A 13,317-nucleotide genomic window follows, 5' to 3' on the forward strand; every position below is an offset into this window, starting at 1 on the left:
TATATGTATATGTATATATATGTATATATATATATGTATGTATATATATATATGTATGTATAAATGGGGGGTGGGAGGACGTTGTTTACATATTTGGTGTATAAATATTAAATGCATGTTTGGTGTATAAATATTAAATACATGTTTGGTGTATAAATATTAAATACATGTTTAGTGTATAAATATTAAATAAATGTTTAGTGTATAAATATTAAATACATGCTTGGTGTATAAATATTAAATACATGTTTAGTGTATGAATATTAAATACATGTTTAGTGTATAAATATTAAATACATGTTTAGTGTATGAATATTAAATACATGTTTACAGTGGACTTCTGCTGCAACTGCATACATAAAGAAATTCATTATTTCCAAGTGTGCCTTATTTAGAGAATAATAAATATATCAACGATAAATAGGTTGTACTTGTATAGCACTTTTCTACCTTCAAGGTACTCAAAGCGCTTTGACACTACTTCCACATTCACACACTGATGGAGGGAGCTGCCATGCAAGGCGCCAACCAGCACCCATCAGGAGCAAGGGTGAAGTGTCTTGCTCAGGACACAACGGACGTGACGAGGTTGGTATTAGGTGGGATTTGAACCAGTGACATCGGGTTGCGCACGGCCACTCTTCCACTGCGCCACGCCATTCTTAATTAAAATATTATTTAGTGTCCCAGACTTCCAATTGGTCCTTTACATGTTTAGTGTATAAATATTTATTAAACAACTGTTTAATATAATAATAATAAATACTTGCTTAGTTTATAAATATTAAATACCTGTTTAGTCTATAAATATTAAATACATGTTTAGTGTATAAATATTAAATATATGTTTAGTATATTATTAAATATATTTTTGGTATATTATTATTAAATATATGTTCAGTGTATGAATATTAAATACATGTTTAGTGCATAAATATTAAATACCAGTTTACTGCATGTATATTAAATACATGTTTGGCATATAAATTAAGTGTATGTTTAATGTATAATTATTTGTAACATTTTTGGTTTATGAATATCAAATTCATGTTTAGTGTATGAATGACCAGATTTATGAAGAGGGAATGTGCGCCCTCCTGTGGACTTCTGCAGCAATTGAACACATAAACAAATGTATTATTTCCAAGTGTGCCTTATTTAGAGAATAATAAATACATGTTTACTGTATGAATGTTAAAAAATATGATTAGTAAATGAATATTAAATGTGTTTAGTATATGATTATTAAATACATGTTCAGTGTATGAATATTAAATACATGTTTAGTGTATTAATATTAAATACATGTTTAGTGTATAAATATTAAACACATGTTTAGTGTATAAATATTAAACACGTTTAGTGTATGAATATGAAATACATGTTTAGTGTATGAATATGAAATACATGTTTAGTGTATGAATATGAAATACATGTTTAGTGTATAAATATGAAATACATGTTTAGTGTATGAATATTAAATACATGTTTAGTGTATAAATATTAAATACATGTTAATGTATAAATATTTATTAAATACGTTTTTGGTGTATAAATATTAAATATGTGTTTGGCATATAAATTAAATATATGTTTAGTGTATAATTATTTAATACATGTTTGGTGGATGAATATCAAATTCATGTTTAGTGTATGAATGACCAGACTTATTAAGCGGGAATGTGCGCCCTCCAGTGGACTTCTGCCCCAACTGCACACAAATAAATTATTTCCGAGTGTGCCTTATTTAGAGAATAATAAATACATGATTACTGTATGAATGTTAAACAATATGATTAGTATATGAATATTTAATATGTGTTTAGTATATGATTATTAAATACATGTTCAGTGTACGAATATTTCAGTGTATTAATATTAAATACATGTTTAGTGTATGAATAATACATGTATAGTGTACAAATAGTAGAATAATGTTTAGTGTATAAATATTTAATACATGTTTGGTGGATGAATATCAAATTCCTGTTTAGTGTATGAATGACCAGATTTATGAAGAGGGAATGTTCACCTTCCAGTGGACTTCTGCCGCAATTGCACACAAATAAATTGATTATTTCCTAATGCGCTTTATTTAAAGAATAATAAATACATATTTACTGTATGAATGTTAAAATATATGATTAGTATATGAATATTAAATGTGTTTAGTATATGATTATTAAATAGATGTTCAGTGTATGAATATTAAATATATGTTTAGTGTACGAATATTTCAGTGTATAAATATTAAATATGTTTAGTGTATTAATATTAAATACATGTTTAGTGTATGAATATTAAATACATGTTTAGTGTATAAATATTAAATACATGTTTAGTGTATAATATTAAACACATGTTTAGTGTATGAATATGAAATACATGTTTAGTGTATAAATATGAAATACATGTTTAGTGTATAAATATTAAATACATGTTCAGTGTATAAATGTTAAATACATGTTTAGTGTATAAATATTAAATACATGTTTAGTGTATAAATAACAAATACATGTTTAGTGTATTAAAATGAAAGACATGTTTAGTGTATAAATATTAAATATTTGTTTAGTGTAGGAATTTTAAATACATGTTTAGTGTATGATTACTAAATACATGTTAAGTGTATTAATATTAAATACATGTTTACTGTTTGAATATTAAATACATGTTTAGTGTATTATTATTTAATACATGTTTAGAGTAGGAATATTAAATAAACGTTTAGTGTATTATTATTAAATATATGTTTGGTGTACAAATAGTAAAAATATGTTTAGTGTATAAATATTAAAGACTATGTTTAGTGTATGAATATCAAATACATGTTTAAATATTAAATACATGTTTGGCATATAAATTAAATATATGTTTAGTGTATAATTATTTAATACATGTTTAGTGTGATAATATTAAATACGTTTTGGGTGTATGAATATTATATATATGTTTGGCGTATAAATTAAATATATGTTTAGTGTATAATTTAATACATGTTTGGTGGATGAATATCAAATTCCTGTTTAGTGTATGAATGACCAGATTTATGAAGAGGGAATGTGCGCCCTCCAGTGGACTTCTGCCAAAACTGCACACAATAACATTATTTCCGAGAGCGCCTTATTTAGAAAATAATAAATACATGTTTACTGTATGAATATTAAAAAATATGATTAGTATATGAATATTAAATATGTTTTAGTATATGATTAAATACATGTGCAGTGTATGAATTCTAAATATATGTTTAGTGTATAAATATTAAATGCATGTTTAGTGTATGAATATTAAATATAAGATTAGTATATAATTAAATATATGTTTAGTACATCCATCCATTTTCTACCGCTTATTCCCTTTTGGGGTTGTGGGGGGCGCTGGCGCCTATCTCAGCTACAATCGGGCGGAAGGTGGGGTACACCCTGGACAAGTCTCCATCTCATCGCAGGGCCAACACAGATAGACGGACAACATTCACACACTAGGGACCATTTAGTGTTGCCAATCAACCTATCCCCAGGTGCATGTCTTTGGAGGTGGGAGGGGCCTATCCCCAGGTGCATGTCTTTGGAGGTGGGAGGGGCCTATCCCCAGGTGCTTGTCTTTGGAGGTGGGAGGGGCCTATCCCCAGGTGCATGTCTTTGGAGGTGGGAGGGGCTTATCCCCAGGTGCATGTCTTTGGAGGTGGGAGGGGCCTATCCCCAGGTGCATGTCTTTGGAGGTGGGAGGGGCCTATCCCCAGGTGCATGTCTTTGGAGGTGGGAGGAAGCCGGAGTACCAGGAGGGAACCCACACATTCACGGGGAGAACATGCAAACTCCACACAGAAATATCCCGTGCCTGGGATTGAACCCAGGACTACTCAGAACCTTTGTATTGTGAGGCAGACGCACTAACCCCTCTTCCACCGTGAAGCCCATGTCTAGTATAGGATTATTAAATTTAATAATGTCTAGTATAGTATTATTAAATACATGTTCAGTGTATGAATATTAAATATATGTTTAGTGTATGAATATTAAAAACATGTTCAGTGTATGAATATTAAATACATGTTCAGTGTATGAATATTAAATACATGTTTGTGTACAATAAAAACAAAGGAATACTTATATATGCATGTTGAGAATAATACATGAGAGAGAATAAATAATAAAAGTAATAAGTAACAGAATGTGTGACCATTAAATATCTGAATGTGAATAAATGTTGATATTATGCAGTAAAAAGAGAATGTTATTACTAAATGTATGTTTAATTTACATGTTGTACTTTAAAGTTACGTAACAAATAGGTGAATGTAGTGCAATTTAATAATGAGTGTTATTTTCAGCAAGGTACTTGTGTTGTACTTTGATGTACTCCTACTTCCAAGTGACTTTGTCAAGTACTAGTAAAGGAAGAGATGATGCAGTACTTGAAGTCTTTACTTTTGTCCTGAGATGAAGATCAACTTCATGAAGACACCTTATCAATGTCAACATGACCAAAGTAGGAAGAAAGAAGGAAGGGGGCGGAGCCTCTTTCATTTTCTGATGTTAAGTTGGCCCTGTGATGAGATGGCCACTTGTCCAGGGTGTATCCCGCCTTCCGCCCGATTGTAGCTGAGATAGGCACCAGCGCCCCCCGCGACCCCAAAGGGAATAAGCGGTAGGAAATGGATGGATGAATGAAGTTCCTGGTCAAAGCTGTTATACATTATATGCCTTGAGCTCTTACTTTGAAGGCCCTAAGAGCGGAAGTGGTGACACGATGAGTGGAGCGGAGATGTTTATATATGTCGCCTATACTGTATAAAAGTACAAAATAACAAACACCGAGGGAGGCTCCAGTTTTACACGAGGACCACTTTATTTACTTTCTTTCAAAAACCACCGCTCCACTCAACCTCTCACCACTTCCGCTCTCAGTGACTTCAAAATAAGAGCGCGAGGCAAATACTGTATTACAGCTTACAACAGGAACTTAACATCACAAAGGGGCAAGCCCATAAAATAGGTTGCATTATTTTGTGGTTTTATACAGTATAGGCGACATATATAAACCATCGGTTACATTTTTTTGTTGTTGTTTTGTGTGTTGTGAGGCTCTGTATTTTGGGGGGGACAGGTTAATATGTTTTTGTTTTAACTGCCTGTGTTGTTTTTGCACTTATCCTGTTATTTGTGTTGAAACGAGGACGTTTCTTTTTGTAGGAGGGGAGGTATGTAACCTATTTTTATGGGCTTGCCTCTTTGTGATGTTAAGTTCCTGTTAGAAGCTCTTCTACAGTGTATGCCTTGGAGTCTTATTTTGAAGGCCCGAGGAGCGGAAGTGGTGACAGGTTGAGTGGAGTGGAGGTTTTTGAAAGAAAGTAAATAAAGTGGTCCTAAATAAAGTGTAAAACTGCAGCCTCCCTCTTTCTTATTTTGTACTTTTATACAGTATAGGCGACATATATAAACTCTCGCTTACAATAACAAAGACGCGGGCTCTAGTTTTACACGAGGACCACTTTATTTCAAACTTTTTTTTTAAATGTTTATTTACAAATTTCCACAATAACAAACAGATGAGAAACAATAATCAAAATAGTTCAAAGACAGTATAAAACATTACAAAAAATTATAAAAACAGCCCAAACAGCGCCAGGAGATTGTAAATTCAAAGTAACAAAATTAGAATACAAAAAAATATATATATATATAATAACCAAGTGCAAATTAATTAAGCCATAGGCTCATTCAGATTCATTAAATAACTTAAATTTGGAACACAGTGTCATCGTTTTCAACTTTATTTCAAACCTTTTTTTTTTATGTTTATTTATAAATTTCCACAATTACAAACAGTAAGTCCAACAACAATATAAAACATTACAAAACATTATAAAAACAGTCCAAACAGCGCCAGGGCGTTGTAAATTCAAAATAACAAAAATAGAATACAAAGAAATGAATACATAATAAACAAAGTACAAAGCCATAGGCTCATTCAGATTCATCAAATAACTTACATTTGGAACACAGCATCATCGTTTTTAACTTTATTTCAAACCTGTCTCTGCCTGCGTCACACAAGTGACGTCACTGTTGGAGAGCCATATAGCACACCGTGATTGGTGGATTCCTTCAGCTCCGCCCACAACGCTGTCAAGCACCATTCATATCAACCTCTCACTAACATTCAACTTTCATATTAGCGTGGGAGCCGCAAAATAAGATCTCACGTGTCTGAGACCCTGGTCTAATATATATATAGATGTGTCAGAAGTGCTACTGACACTTTGATCATGTTTGCTTTTCCTGTCTTTGAAATCACTTCCTGTCCTGCTGCTCTTATTTTCTTACTGTTTCCTGTTTGCTCTCTGTCTTTTGTAGCACCTTTACTCTCTGCTCCGTGTCTGCACACCTGTTCCTCGTTTAATTAGTTGTATTTAGTTCCACCTGAGTCCCTCCTTCACTGCTTCATCATTATTCCTTTTTGACGGATGTGGATCGGACGGGTTTTATTCGCAGTGAGTAATACTTTGCTCTTTTACACTGGCGTTCTATTGTTTGTCTTCATGCTTCTACCGTGTGCTTTATTGCTGATTTAAAGTTGTGTTTGTGTTGCTGTGACAGTTTGCTCTTTTACACTGGCGTTCTATTGTTTGTCTTGATGCTTCTACCGTGTGCTTTATTGCTGATTTAAAGTTGTCTTTGTGTTGCTGTGACAGTTTGCTCTTTTACACTGGCGTTCTATTGTTTGTCTTGATGCTTCTACTGTGTGCTTTATTGCTGCTTGAAAATTGTTTGATTCGCACTGCACGTGCACATGTGTTAGGAACACAACATGTAGAAACACACATTTAGTGACAAACATGCACATGTGTTAGGAACACAACATGTAGAAACACACATTTAGTGACAAACATGCACATGTTAGGAACACAACATGTAGAAACACACATTTAGTGACAAACATGCACATGTGTTAGGAACACAACATGTAGAAACACACATTTAGTGACAAACATGCACATGTTAGGAACACAACATGTAGAAACAAGACACATTTAGTTGCTGACAAGCTGTCAGTCACCATGGCTCTCAACTGCTGGCTAAGAGAGTCAAGGTGTGGCTGAGTGTTTGCTACAGGTGAACACACCTGCCCTCACTGATTAGTGTTTGCTACAGGTGAACACACCTGCCCTCACTGATTAGTGTTTGCTACAGGTGAACACACCTGCCCTCACTGATTAGTGTTTGCTACAGGTGAACACACCTGCCTTCACGGATTTGGTCCAACTATGGTTGTCAAAAGCTGGGTGTTTAGAAGGACATTTCAAAGTTGTGATCTCCAAGCTCAAAAGTACGCTGTGAATACTTTTACACTTGTGATGCTTTGTTTAAGGTGTATTTACATAAAGTTGTCAGCTCTCCATGCATCACCAAACATCTGCAGAGATGTTGGTGCTGGCTTTCTTCTTGTTGTTGTTGTTGTTGTTGTTGTTCACCTTTGACATTTTGGGGTTTAAATAAATGTTAAAGTTTTAAACTGCATGTTTTGCCGTCGTTGGTTTGAAAGTCCAGTTTACAATGCTTACATGACCTTCACCCAGGGCGGGGTGTGATAGTTGCTGCTTTTTGGTGTGTGTGTGTGTGTGTGGGCTTTATAGATTTCGATATTTATTAGTAGGGGTGTGGAAAAAAAATCAATTCGAATTAGAATCACGATTTTCATATTGTGCAATTCAGAATCAATTCTCATTTTAAGAAAAATCTACTAAAAAAAGAAAAAAATATATTTTTTAAATTAATCAACCCAACAAACCACTACACAGCAATACCATAACAATGCAATCCAATTCCAAAAGCAAAGCTGAGCCAGCAACACTCAGAACTGCAATAAACAGAACAATTGAGAGGAGACACAAACACCACACAGAACAAAACAAAAGTAGTGAAACAAAAATGATTAACAGTATCAATATTATGATTTCAGCATAGCAGTGATTAAAAATCCCTCATTGACATTATCATTAGACATTTATAAAAATAATAAAAAAGAACAATAGTGTCACAGTGGCTTACACTTGCATGGCATCTCATAAGCTGGACAACACACTGTGTCCAATGTTTGCACAAAGATGAAATAAGTCATATTTTTGGTACGTTAAACAGTTCAAACAAATTTACATTATTGCAATCAGTTGATAAAACATTGTCCTTTACAATTATAAAAGCTTTTTTTAAAAATCTACTACTCTGCTAGCATGTCAGCAGACTGGGGTAGATCCTGCTGAAATCTATGCATTGAATGAATACACAATCCTTCTGAATTGGAAAAATATTGTTGTGAATTCAGAATCGCGTTGAATAGAAAAATTTGAATTATAATCGAATTGCGACCCTAAATCGATATTGAATCGTGGGACACCCAAAGTCAATGTTCTTTTGGTTTATTTTGTGGACTGCGTGGTTGGTAGAGTGACCGTGCCAGCAACCTGTGGATACCTCCAATCCACTTTATTTACCGTATATAGCACATTTAAACAAATTGTTTCCAAAGTGCGGCACAACAATATTACAAACATTCGAATACTATCTTAAGCTCCACCAATGACTAAATAAAAATGAATAATAATAAATATATACATAGAATAGAATGTACTTTATTGATCCTTGGGGGAAATTCAACACCACAGTTCGCTCACAATGAGATATATATATATATATATATATAATCTATCTCATCATAGTTTGTGAGCGAACTGTGGTGTTGAATATCCCCCAAGGATCAATAAAGTACATTCTATTCTATGTATATATTTTCCCACTAAAGGAATAAATGTTTTGCTATGTCCTCATTTTCAATACAATGCAACTGTAAAAAATGTTCATAACATCGGAGGCTAGCAATTTGTGTTTTGTGGTAGTGTGCTTACAATTATGCTTCATAAAACTTTCTGAATTGTAAACTTAAAGGATTATATTTTTTGACCACACAACTCACGTAGTGTTAAAAGCCAAAGAATAAAAATGGGTCTTAAGACGAGACTTAAAACACTCCACATCGGGAGCAGTTTGAGTATGGAGGGCCACAGTGTTCCACAGCTTAGGGCCGACCACAGAGAAGGTCCTGTCTCCCCTAGTTTTAATTCCTGGTTCAATTCCCACCTTCTATTGACCTCGTCATGTACGTTGTGTCCTTGAGCAAGACGCTTCACTCTTGTTCCTGACGGTCGTCGACAAGGCTAATGTTGGTTTGGCGTTGGTAGTCTGAGGCCAATGTTCAAGTACCAATAATTGTCACACACTAGGTGTGGCAAAATTATCTGCATTTGACTCCTCACCCTGGATCACTTCCTGGGAGGTGAGGGGAGCAGTGAGCAGCAGTGGTGGCTGAGCTCGGGAATAAATTTGGGTGATTAAACCCCCAATTACAAGCCTTGATTCTGAGTGCCAAGCAGGGAGGTAATGGCTCCTATTTTTATAGTCTTTGGTATGACTCAGGCGGGGTTTGAACTCCAAACCTACCCATCTCAGGGCGGACTAATCTGTTTGCCGTTGGTCGTGTGCGACGCCAATGTTTATGTATGTTGCGTTTTATGCTCTTTTACAGGCCTGACATGTATGTATTTATGCTCGTATACAGGCCCGGCATGTATGTATTGTTTATGCTCGTATGCAGGCGCGGCCTGTATGTATTATTCATGGTCATTTACAGGCGCGGCATGTATGTATTATTCATGGTCATTTACAGGCCCGACATGTATTTATTGTTTATGGTCATTTACAGGCCCCGGCATGTATGAATGTGTGTATTGTTTATGCTCATTTACATGCTTGACATGTATTGTTGATGCTCATTGACAGGCTTGACATGTTTGTATGTCATGTCAAGCATGTCAATAAGCATTAACAACACATACATGCATGTGGAGTCTGTCAATGAGCATTAACAATACATACATGCATACGTGTGGAGCATGTCAATGAGCATTTATAATACATATGTGTGGTGCATGTCAATGAGCATTTATAATACATACGTGTGGAGCCTGTCAATGAGCATTAACAATACATACATGTGGAGCATGTCAATGAGTATTAACAATACATAGGCTGAGATAAAGATACATTTCATGAAGGCATCTTGTGAATGTCAACATAGATAGATAGTACTTTATTGATTCCTTCAGGAAAATTAAAATTCCAGCAGCAGTGTACAGAGTTGAGATCAATTTAAATAAAAGTAAATAAGGGGGGTTTAAATGGAAACACAATAGAGAAATATTAAAATAAGAATAGAAAATAAAAAGCAACAATGGGGGGGGAAAAAAAAAATATATAGATAACAGTAAAATAAGAATATAACAAGACAAAGTAGGCAGTAGTGACCATGTTATGAAAATGTAATGCACATGACCAAAGTAGGGTTAGAGAAAGAAGGGTGGGCGTAGCATTTTCATTTTGTGATGTTAAGTTGGCCCTGTGATGAGGTGGTGACTTGTCCAGGGTGTACACCGCCTTCCGGCCCGATTGTAGCTGAGATAGGTATCCGTGACCCAAAAGGAAATAAGTGGTAGGAAATGGATGGATGAATGAAGGTGGGGCTGAGTGTTTGCTACAGGTGAACACACCTGCCCTCACTGATTTGGCCCTACTATGGTTGTCAAAAGCTGGGTGTTGGGACATTTCAAAGTTGTGATCTCCAAGCTGAAAAGTACGCTGTGATTATTTTTGCACTTGTGATGCTTTATGTAAGATGTATTTACAAAAGGTTCTTTGCTCTCCATGCATCACCAAACATCTGCAGAGATGTTGGTGCTGGCTTTCTTCTTGTTCATCTTTTGACATTTTGGGGTTTAAATAAATGTTGTGCCATCCTTGGTTTGAAAGTCTGGTTTACAATAGTTACATTACCTTCACCCGAGGCGGGGGGGGGGGGGGGGGGGGGGGGTGATAGTTGCTGCTTGTGTGTGTGTGTGTGTGTGTGGCCGGCCAATGTTAGATGTATTGGGTATCTGGGGAAATAAGAGGTTGGCATCACTAACATAGCCCTGTGCTGGTTTACGTCCTCCATCAACAACGGAACCTTCTCTGTGAACAGAGCCAAACATTCCTCCCGCTGTGCCAACCTCACCTGTGGGGTCCCTAGGGCTCAATACTGGGTTCCATCCTGTTCTCCATCTACATGCTCTCCCTCAGCCAAGTCATTCATCGCCTTAAAATTTCCTTTCATTTCTACACTGATGATACTAAATCTATCTTCCACTCAAGACAGACGATCCCTCTGGACTGGACCATTTGAAGGACTGCTTGCAGGACATAAAAGAGTGGATGTCAAAATTTCCTGCAGCTCAATGACAGAGTGAAATTCTTCTGTTCGGGAACTCCAACCCCCCAACTGTGCACAATAGCCAAGATCAAGTCTGTCCTCTCCCCCAGTGACTTAGAGGGTCGTGTTCATGCTCATCTTCTGCAGACTGGACTAATGGAATGCCCTCTATGCTGGGGTCACTAACAAGACCATATATAGCATGCAGTTGGTACAAAATGCTGGTGACAGGCACAAAAATGAGGGAACACATTTCTCCCATCCTCTCCTCCCTTCACTGGCTCCTGGTGAAGCACAGAGTGAAATTTAAGATCCTTACGTATGTCTTCAAAGCGCTCCGTGGTCTTGCCCCAGCTTACATCAAACATCTCCTGGACCAACCTATCAGCTCCAGGCTTGGTCGTTGCCTCAGATCTGACAACCAGATGACCTTGAAGGTCCCACAGTCAAACCTAGTGACAAAGAGAGACTGTGCATTGTCAATGATGGTACCTGGCCTATGGAATAAGCTCCCCCTGAAAGTCAAGTCCGCCACCACTCTGGACACTTTTAGAGCACAGCTTAAAACTCACCTCTTTGCCGCAAATGACTTGATTTGTGTTCATGTGTCTTAAATGTTTGTTCTAAATTCCTTTTGTGTCCCTGTTTTTTTTTTTTTTGTTTCTCCACTCAGGCTGCACCCCAGGCTGATGTAATGGTTCCTTGTGTGGGTGCAATAATTGAAAATAACTAAACTTTTTTTTGTTTCTTCAAGGTCAATTTTGTGGAGTCTGGTCTACAATACAAAGTCTATGTATATTTTCTTTTTTTTAAATCTTTTTTTTTTTATCTTCAAGGTCAATTTTGGGGGTCTAGTCATCTACAATACAACGTCAAAATGTATTTCATTTGTCATGGTTTTTGTTATCTACAAGGTCAATTTTAAGGAGTCTGTTCATCTACAGTGCAAGGTAAATTTGTATTTTGTCATGGTTTTTAACTACAAGGTCAGTATGTAATTAACTTGTGTCACTGTTTTTGTTTCCTCATGGTTTTTGATATCTACAATACAAGGTAAATGTATTTTTTTGTAATGGTTTTTATCTTAGAAGTCAATTTTGTGGGGTCTAGTCATCTACAATACAGGGTCAGTATGTATTTAACCTGTGTTATGGTTTTTAACTACAAGGTCAGTATGTATTTAACCTGTGTCACTGTGTTTCCTCATGGTTTGTGATATCTACAATACAAGGTCAATATGTATTTCATTTGTCATGGTTTTTGTTATCTACAAGGTCAATTTTAAGGAGTCTGTTCATCTACAATACAAGGTAAATTTGTATTTTATTTGTCATGGTTTTTAACTACAAGGTCAGTATGTATTTAACTTGTGTCACTGTTTTTGTTTCCTCATGGTTTTTGATATCTACAATACAAGGTCGATATGTTATTTGTGTCCATGGTTTTTGTCAACTACAAGGTCAATTTTGGGGGGGAAGGGGAGTCTGACGAATAAAATACATATTTACCTTGTATTGTAGATGACCAGACTCCCCTTCCCCCCCAAAATTGACCTTGTAGTTAACAAAAACCATGAGGACACAAATAAAATACATATTGACCTTGTATTGTAGATATCAAAAACAATGACACAAAACCCCCCACAAATTAACCTTGTCAACAAAAACTTTGACGAATAAAATACATATTTACCTCGTATTGTAGATGACCAAAGTTTTTAACTACAAGGTCAATTTGTGGGGGTTTTATGTCATTGTTTTTGTTTCCTCATGGTTTTTGATATCTACAATACAAGGTAAATATATTTTTTTTGTAATGGTTTTTATCTTCAAAGTGAATTTGTGGGGTCTAGTCATCTACAATACAGGGTCGGTATGTATTTAACCTGTGTCACTGTTTTTGTTTCCTCATGGTTTGTGATATCTACAATACAAGGTCAATATGTATTTCATTTGTCAAGGTTATTGTTATCTACAAGGTCAATTTTAAGGAGTCTCATCAACAATACAA

The 13,317-nt window shown here is 35.4% G+C and overlaps 1 long non-coding RNA gene across 2 annotated transcripts; it reads left to right on the plus strand.

The window, feature by feature from the left end:
• The first annotated feature begins 6,462 nt into the window (after positions 1-6,462).
• On the plus strand, positions 6,463-11,935 carry LOC133569883 (uncharacterized). 2 transcript variants are annotated; one of them, XR_009809966.1, is made up of 2 exons: positions 6,463-6,499; positions 11,250-11,935. It is a non-coding gene; the product is annotated as an uncharacterized LOC133569883 (long non-coding RNA). The 2 variants fall into 2 exon arrangements; XR_009809965.1 differs by having other exon boundaries at positions 6,467-6,499; positions 11,080-11,935.
• The last annotated feature ends 1,382 nt before the right edge of the window (positions 11,936-13,317 follow it).

Source organism: Nerophis ophidion, linkage group LG15 (assembly GCF_033978795.1).
Source record: "Nerophis ophidion isolate RoL-2023_Sa linkage group LG15, RoL_Noph_v1.0, whole genome shotgun sequence".
NCBI classification, from domain to species: domain Eukaryota; kingdom Metazoa; phylum Chordata; class Actinopteri; order Syngnathiformes; family Syngnathidae; genus Nerophis; species Nerophis ophidion.